An 8,095-nucleotide genomic window follows, 5' to 3' on the forward strand; every position below is an offset into this window, starting at 1 on the left:
AGGAGACGAGGACAGCTCTCATCTGGGAAAGGGACCCTCTGCCCTGGCCGGTGCGCTCAGTGGCTTAGAGAGTCAGGCTGAGAGCCAGGGTTGCGGGTTTGGTGGCCTGCTCAGGGCTCACACAGGAAACAACCCATGAATGCATCAGGAAGGGGAAAAACAAAGCAGTCACTCTCAAATCAATAAATAGAAGAAAAAATGTAAAAAACTGAAAAGGGAGCCTCTGAAAACCTGGATTAACATGTGATCTAGCTCTTTTCCTCCCCGGCTACCTGAAGATCGGCCGCCATGGAGAAAGACACAGTAATTATCCGGGCCAGGAACGTCCTGGCCGACAACGTCAGAGAAAACAAATGGTCACTGTTGTTTACCCAGGAAGGCAACAGTACCTAAGACAGAAATTCGGAAAAAGCTAGCTAAAAGGTATAAATCCACATCAGACATCATCTTTGTGTTTGGATTCAGAACCCATTTTGGTGATGGCAAGACAACTGGCTTGGACGTGATTTATGATTCCTCGGATTATGCAAAGGAAAGCGAACCCAAACATAGACTTGTTGGATACAGACTATAGAAAAGAATTCAAGAACAGCGAAAGGAACACCAGAACCACAATGAACGAAGTTAGCAGGACTGCAAGGGCCAACGTTGGTGGTAGCAAAAAATAAATAAATAAATAAGGAATAAAGAATCTTCACTGCCTTTGTGGTGATTATGCAGGGTTTTCATGGAAAGATTAATGAACTAAGAACTTTAAAAAAATAAAGCGTGACCTACACTTGTTGCGCCAGGGAAAGCGTCCGCTGGTCGGCCACGTGATCTTCGGCAAGCTGGGTTCCCTCTCTGCGCCTCAGTTTCCCATCTTGTGACCGACAGGTCCCGACAGCCTTGGCCAGGAGGGGCTGGGGCAGGATTCCCCGCGTCCTGGGCTCCCCGCGCAGGGTGCGGGCGGCTGAGGCTCCGGAACTACAAATCCCAGCGCCGCCCGCGCGGGCCCCGCCCTCCTCCGCCCGCCACCCCCAGCGAAGCCGCCGCGCGCGACTGGTGGCGGGCGGCGGGCGCTTGCGGAGCACGTGCTGGCCCTGGGGTCCGGAGGGGTCCGGAGGGCTCCGGAAGCGTCCCGACCCGGGGCGGCTGCCCAGGGCCGGGCCACAGGGTCGGAAAAGCGGGAAGCGTAGGACTCGGGCGGGGCGTTGGGCCACCCCGGAGCGGGCGGGCTCGCCGCGTGCACCTCGCCTCTTGTCCCGCTGGGAAGGCGGCTGGGAGGGAGGTGGTGTAGGGGGGGGCGGGGGCGGGGGCGGGTAGCAGCGTCTTAAAAAGCAGGTGCCCACGTACGGGTTCCTTCTTTCACTCATTCATCCCCTGATCCCTTAGGTTCTGCATCGTCAACCTCTCCGACCATAGGTTGGCCCCACGGCCCCACGTGTTACCAACTTCTGCCTGAGTCATTTACCCAATTGATACTTAATGAAACAGCCCATCCGCTGGCAGGCCAGGGTTCTAGACCCCAAACCGGGGTCTACTGCTAGCCGGAAGCAAACGTGTCTCCCCGCTTGCCGCAGTGAGCTTTATGTTTTAGGAGCAGAGAAACAATAAATGAATATTACACGTAGGTAAATTTTTCAGGCAGTTGCTGAGAAGAGAACCAACAGGGACCAGGGAGAGGGGGCTGAAAGCAACAGGTGTACTTTAGTGCCAGGGAAGCTGCTAAACACTGCAGTGCCGAGGATGCCCCACAGCAAAGAACAGCCTGGCTCAAAATGTCAATAGCGCTGAGATTAAGAAAACTTGTGCTAAAGCAATGCCAACAACCAGGCCCCTTGTGTAAGAAAAATAAACCCCTAAGGGGTTGTCTCCCCACTCCCCTCAGGCCATGTGGCCTGGTAGGTTGGGAGGCCAGCCAGGAGGTTGATCTTGGTCCCATCGTTTGTGACATCGGGCTGGCGCTCCTCCCTCTAAAGCCCCAGCCCTCAGGAGGGCACAACAGCAGTGCCTTGTGCGCTGGGAGGCTGGGAGGCGGAAGGGGAAGAGCGCAAGTGTGGCCACCCGGGCCCGGCTGCCTCCGGTCAGCCCCCAGGGACGGCTGCTTGCCTCTTGTCCCCTGAGGATGGCGTCCCGGGCTCCCAGCTCTGGGTGTGGCTGAAGGAGCGGGCCCTGTCGCCCCTGCCCGCTGCCCACACAGAGCACTCAGAAGATGTCTGACGCTGAGTCGACCTCACTGATTGTCCCCATGGGGAGAGCCTGGACTTGGGACCCTGCTCAGGAAGGTTGGCCTTTGTCTGAGATGATGCCTGTGGGGGTATGAGCATTTGTCATGGGTTGAATGCATCTCCCCAAAAATATGTTCGCCTTGGTTGTTGAGGCTCAGTTGGCTGGAGTGTCGTCCTGTACCCAAAAGGTTGCAGTTTTGATCCCTGGTCAGGGCACACACAGGAGGCAACAAATCAATGTTTTTCTTTCTCTAAAATCAATGAGAAAATGTCCTCGGGTGATGATTAAAATATATACATGTTCAAGTCCTAACCTCTGGTACCCATGCATGTGACCTGATTTGGAAGCAGTTTTTGTAATATAATCAATTTAAGATGAAGTCATGTTGCATGAGTATGGGCCTAATCCAGTGCCTGTTAGCCTTGTAAGGCCGCAGGAAGACGCAGAGACACGGGGAGCACGCCAGGGGACGATGCCAGGTTGGAGCGGAGCCCGCTGAGCCCAGGCCACCGTGAGTGCTGCAACACCAGGGCTAAGAGAGGTGGGCGCGAGGAGGAGTCTCCGGTCTGCGGGCCTTCCAAGGGGGCACAGCCTTGCCGGCACCTGGAGGGGGTACTTCCGGTCTCCTGAACTGTACGGGAATCAGTTTCTGCTGTCAAGCTGCCCGGGTTGTGGCCCTTTGCAGTATTAGACCCAGGAGACTAACTCAGCTGAGGCGGGGAAGGCCAGCACAGAGCCCGGGGCAGGGGGAGCCGCTGCTCAGCTGGGAAGGTGGGGTGCAGCTAAGGATCCTTCCACTGAAAACATACCCCATCTATGCCCGTTCCTGTCCTTCCCCCCAACCCCCTCGGGAAGAGAACTGGCTCCCACATTCCTGGGAGCCCCGCTGCCCACCTCCTGCGTGGGGCCCTCGGGCTCCGCCAGCAGCTGGCCAGGCTGGGGCCCAGCCCCCCTCACCGGCAATGCCAAGGCACCACTTGGCTGCCACCCCAGGACCAACTCGGGCCTTTAGTTTTCAGCCGCCCCGCCCCCCCGCCGCCGGTGTGTGTGTCAGGGGTCACTGGATGTGTCACACACGTGCTAGAGGGCTGTCGGGGCCTCGGGTGCCTCAGCTCTCAGTGGGCATGATGACAGTCACTTCCTTGTAGGGCTTTTATGGGGATGAAACTAGACAGTGCACAGAAAGTGCTGAGCTCGCTCCGTGCTGCATAGGAGCTCAGTAATGCAAAAGCCTGCGATTTTCAAGTTTTGTGTGGGCCCGTTTCGGTTTCCAGCCTGCGTGGCAGCCCACAGCAGGCAGGGAGGCGGCAGCCCACCCACACGCGCTCCGTCAGGAGTTCAGTGGCTCCCATCGCCTGGGGACAGAGGCCCAGATCCCTTTCCTCAAGACGCCATCCCTACCTCCTCTCCAAGCCAGGGCTGAACGGCCCAGCTCCATCCACGTTAGAAAAGCGGCCAGTGCTGATAGGATTATAAACGCGCCCAGTGCCGCTGCGAAGGCTGCTCGCTGTCTCGTTTCCGGCGCCCCGCAGGTCAGCAGGTGTGCTGGGAGCCCCGTCGGGCGAACCGAAGCCCGTTGGCCCGGTGCACGTGTGGCTAGTACCTGGGCTGCAAGAAGCCTGTGACCCAGCACTAGGGTGAAGGGCCAGCCTCTCCCTGCGTCAGAGTGAGGTGACCGCCTGCTCCTGCTGGCTGGGGTCTTCCCGGTGAGTGCAGGCTGGGTGGCCCTCCCGCAGCAGGTGTGGCCTGGCAGATGAATGGACCACCTGTCCTGGGAGTCTGGAAGTATGTGTGGAGGCTCCTGTAGGTACCACGAGGACAGGGAACGTAGCCCGAGGGCAGTGGGGCAACAGACACCACGTCACACCTGGAACGCTGTCTTAGCTCGGGCTGCTGTAACAAAGCACCACAGACCGCGCAGCTTACACGACAAATTTGTCTCCTCCGGTTCCGGAGGCCAGATGTCCAAGATCAAGGTGTGGGGAGGGGTGGGTTTGGGGGAGGCCTCTTTCCTTGGCGTGCAGACGGCTGTCTTCTCCCTGTGTCCTCCCATGGTCTTGTCTCCTTGTGTGTCTGTGTCCTAATCTCTTCTTGCAAGGACATCGTCAGTCGTACTCCACTGGGGCCCGCCCCACGTGACCTCATGTAACTAGTCACCCGTCTGAAGACCCTGCCTCCAAATACAATCACGTTCTGAGGTGCTGGGGGTTAAGACAACAACATGGGAATTGGCATGCAATTCAGTCCATAACAAATACCTGTTCTGCTTTGCAGACAGCTCTCAGCTGTTGGACAGAATCGTGTGTGGGGTCTTCCACACTGGCCGCATGGCCCTTACTGCAAAGCGCCCCCATGCGGCCCGAGAAGTGAGTTGTGCACATGAAATCCCAAGAGTTAAGGAGCGTTGACAGATTCCTTGGACCCTCTGGGACCAGGAGTCATGAGTCTAAAGACGGTGGGAAGTACCGGTCATCGAGCAAGCCTCTCCCAGAAAACGTCAGCCTCCACTGCGCTTCTGTTTCCAAGGCCAACCCGGAGCCAGAAATATTCACGAAGGAAAGGAAGTGATGACAAACGCAGCGCCCCAGTTGGTGCCCACGGTCAGGAGGGCCAAGACCCAGCCCGCGGAAGAAGGCGGCCCGCTGTGGCCGGAAGCCCAGGTGCGGGTGAGTGAGAAGCCAACCTCTCCCAGTCCCCAGGCGGCCCCGTGAAACCTGGCCACCTGGAGTGATGCTCACATTGCATGACAGGCCCTCGGGCACATCGGATCGCTGAGGCTCACACACAGAGGAAGGGGCCGCGCTCCTGGCGGGTAGCAGAGAAAGGTGTGAAGGCGCAGGTGTGGTGGGTGCCGCCGTGGTCCTGGCGCTGCCGAGGGCAGCGACGACAGTTTCTTCTTAGTACTGTGTCCGCTTCCTCTGCCCGCCTCCCTGCCGCGCACCCATGGGGAGAGCCCTCAAGGGTAAGAATGCATGCCAGTTATTTTTTAAGGGGCCAACTTACACTTTAAGCAAGTATGCAAGAGGTTTTTATTTGCTTTGGAAATGGCACTCACCTCAAAAAGCATTTCTCAATATACTGATGTGAAATTCACAAGACTTACACACAACAGTCTATAGAATGATTTATTCTGCTGTATTTGCCTTGTGCTAACAACACCTATTGTGATTTCAAAAACAAAACACAACAAAACACAAAAACAAAAACCTCTCAAAACCGCAGCCGCAGGGCTCTCCTGTCTTTGGTCTGAGCTCTGTGCGCCGGGGCCGGGGCGTCCTCCCTGAGCAGGACGTCCCGCAGAGCTGTGACACGTGGGCAGCCCCTGGCTGTCACCCCGGCTCCTCTCCGGGAAACAGGCAGCTTGTGCTGGAACTGCCTTTCTAAGCTCTGCGGCCAGGAGAGACTTCCAGCAGGCGCTCTGGACCCATGGCCTGGGGCTTACAGATCAAGCTTGCCCAAAGGTCTCCAAAAAGGTTTGAGGGGGAGGCAGAGAGGAAATTGGCTTCGAAATAGAAAAGCAACAATCCCAACGGATCAGTTTCATTAAATGTGTACGGATGCAACACCAGAAGCCCCGCGAGTGTCCCCACACATTCAATATGTTTGAAAACAGCTTGTCAGGAAACACTTCTTTGGAGAAATTCTCTAGTATTCAAGGTGATCATTAAGAAATCATGGCCAAGGTAATTTCAGAAGTAAAACCATGAAAACCAAATAATTTCAGAAGTAAAAACATGAAAAATGCTTTAAAAAAATCCGCAGTGAAAGAATGTGCATTTATGGTAGGAGTGGTGGGGGGCGTGTTAACATTCGACGTGACGGCTGGGAGACCTCCAGACATCGGGGGCCTATGGCAGCCAAGTCCCTGGGGGACCGCCTGCCGGCCAGCGCGGCTGCGTGTCCAGGGGCCACGGCGAGGGGCGGAGGTTGTGAGGTGGGGCTCCTGCCTTCCCAACCAGGGCAGGGGCAGTGCTCAAGGGTGAATGCAGGCTCCGAGCCCCCTAGTCCACAGGCAGCCATGACTCAAGGTCCCAGAAGGAAACCAACGAGGACATTAAATTCATTAAGTAGGGAAATCAGGACTCTGGCCTCGGAAAAACTGTTGCTTTTCACGTTTCCGAAGAAGGTCAAGCATTTTTCTAAAGGTAAAACTTATTTTAAAAAACATTCTTCTCAGAGGATAAGTAATCCCTCAATTCCACTTTCCAGTGTCTTAACAAGCTTGGTAACAAAAGCAAACGGGAAGCCTATACTCATTTCCTCTAACAAACTGAAGTCTCTGGAATTGAATCCAGAACCTGCTCCCTGGCCAGGGCATGGGCGTGACGGGCGCCATCTGCTGGCTGCACTGAAGCACAGCAACCCCCAGCGGGATTCCCCTTAGGACGCCAAGGGGCTTCCCTCCCTCGGTGGAGTCACCAGTTCTCACGGGGGACAGGGATGACTCATTGAAGTGTACCTGCGCTCGGGTCGCCCACCAATCCCACCAGGCCTCCTCTCATCCACGGCCGTGACGGACGCGGTGCGGCAGGCGGGGCGCAGCAGGCCCCGGACGGATGGAGGCGGTCTCGCAGGCCTGCGCTCACGCACTGAGCGGCCGTTTCCAGGCGGAGCCCCGTGCACCTGCCTGTGGCCGACTCCTAAACCCCCGAGGGCACCGCCCCACGAGGCCGCGGGCACACGCAGTGGCGGAGGAGAGCGAGCCCGGAGAACCAGACAAGTGTAGCGCAGGTGGCCCGGGAACTGCAGAATCCGGGCGCGAGGATTCCGTTCCCGGGAAGACGTTCTAAACTCTTCCGTGGATGAAAATTCTCGTAAAACGTGGGGGAAACGCGGGGAGCACCAACGTGTCTTTCCCATGAGGTTCATCAACTCCACTTTCTATTTTCAAGTGGGTATACAGTACATTTCTAACGGCAGGGTGACTTGACATTTATGAAGTGACGAGTACACTTGTATCTTTTTGAAATAGAGGATGCCATCACACCTACCAGCACTTACTGAGCACCTCCTGTTTGCAGCGTGCAGTACTGGTTGGTGCCCGCAGGGACGGGGAAGGTTATGCGGCAAGTTCCGCAGGACTCCCTGTGCCTTTTAGGAAACGTGAAAACAAGTATCTTAAGAAGTTTAATGGTTCCAACAAATACTTCTTGGTTCATCAGCAGCAAACTCATGGCTCTTATGCTCCTGGTGGGCAACCTGGTGCCTGGCGGCCCCAAGGCCAACCTTGGACTTAGGCAAGTGTTTCCAAATTGCCAATTACAAAAATGGACTCCTTGGTCACGTGGCAAGGCCCAGCGTTGGGAAAGAACCCTCTACAAAGCTCATGGCTCAGGTTCATTATTTCCGTGGCCACTTTCAACCCTGGCTTGTAGAAAGAACAGCGACGCTGTGGCTGAGGTTGTGAAGCTGTTCCCGCCTCCAGTGAAGGCTGCTCCTGAACCCAGCGAGCTTGCCTCCCTCACCTTCTTTTCTCCCCCCATATCTCCCCATCTGCACACATCATAAAGCCACAGGGCTGATTCATAAAAGGAGAAAACAAGATGTAAAAGGTTAACTTGAAGATTCAGGTTTCTTTTTCTGGTGCACATACCTTTTTCTTTCTCAAAAAATAACTTTTCAGGCTAAAAGACAGAGCCAAAGAGCTAATGGGTGTGAGTTCACTTGTGATCCAACTACCAAAGAATTTCAATCACCGAGCGCAGGCGATCTCTTCCTGTAGAAAATTTTATTTGCATTGCTTTTTATGAGTAGGCAAACACAGCTTACATTACGATACCAGATTTCCACACTCAGCAAGTTAGTTTACACACCAGCCCCACACAGTAAAGTGTAAGAAGCATTTGGGATCACAGGGTAAAAACACCGAACGTTAAGTTGAACT

This window comes from Pteronotus mesoamericanus, unplaced genomic scaffold (genome assembly GCF_021234165.1).
Source record: "Pteronotus mesoamericanus isolate MK-2021 breed Mesoamerican mustached bat unplaced genomic scaffold, CSHL_Meso_final contig_25, whole genome shotgun sequence".
NCBI classification, from domain to species: Eukaryota; Metazoa; Chordata; class Mammalia; order Chiroptera; family Mormoopidae; genus Pteronotus; species Pteronotus mesoamericanus.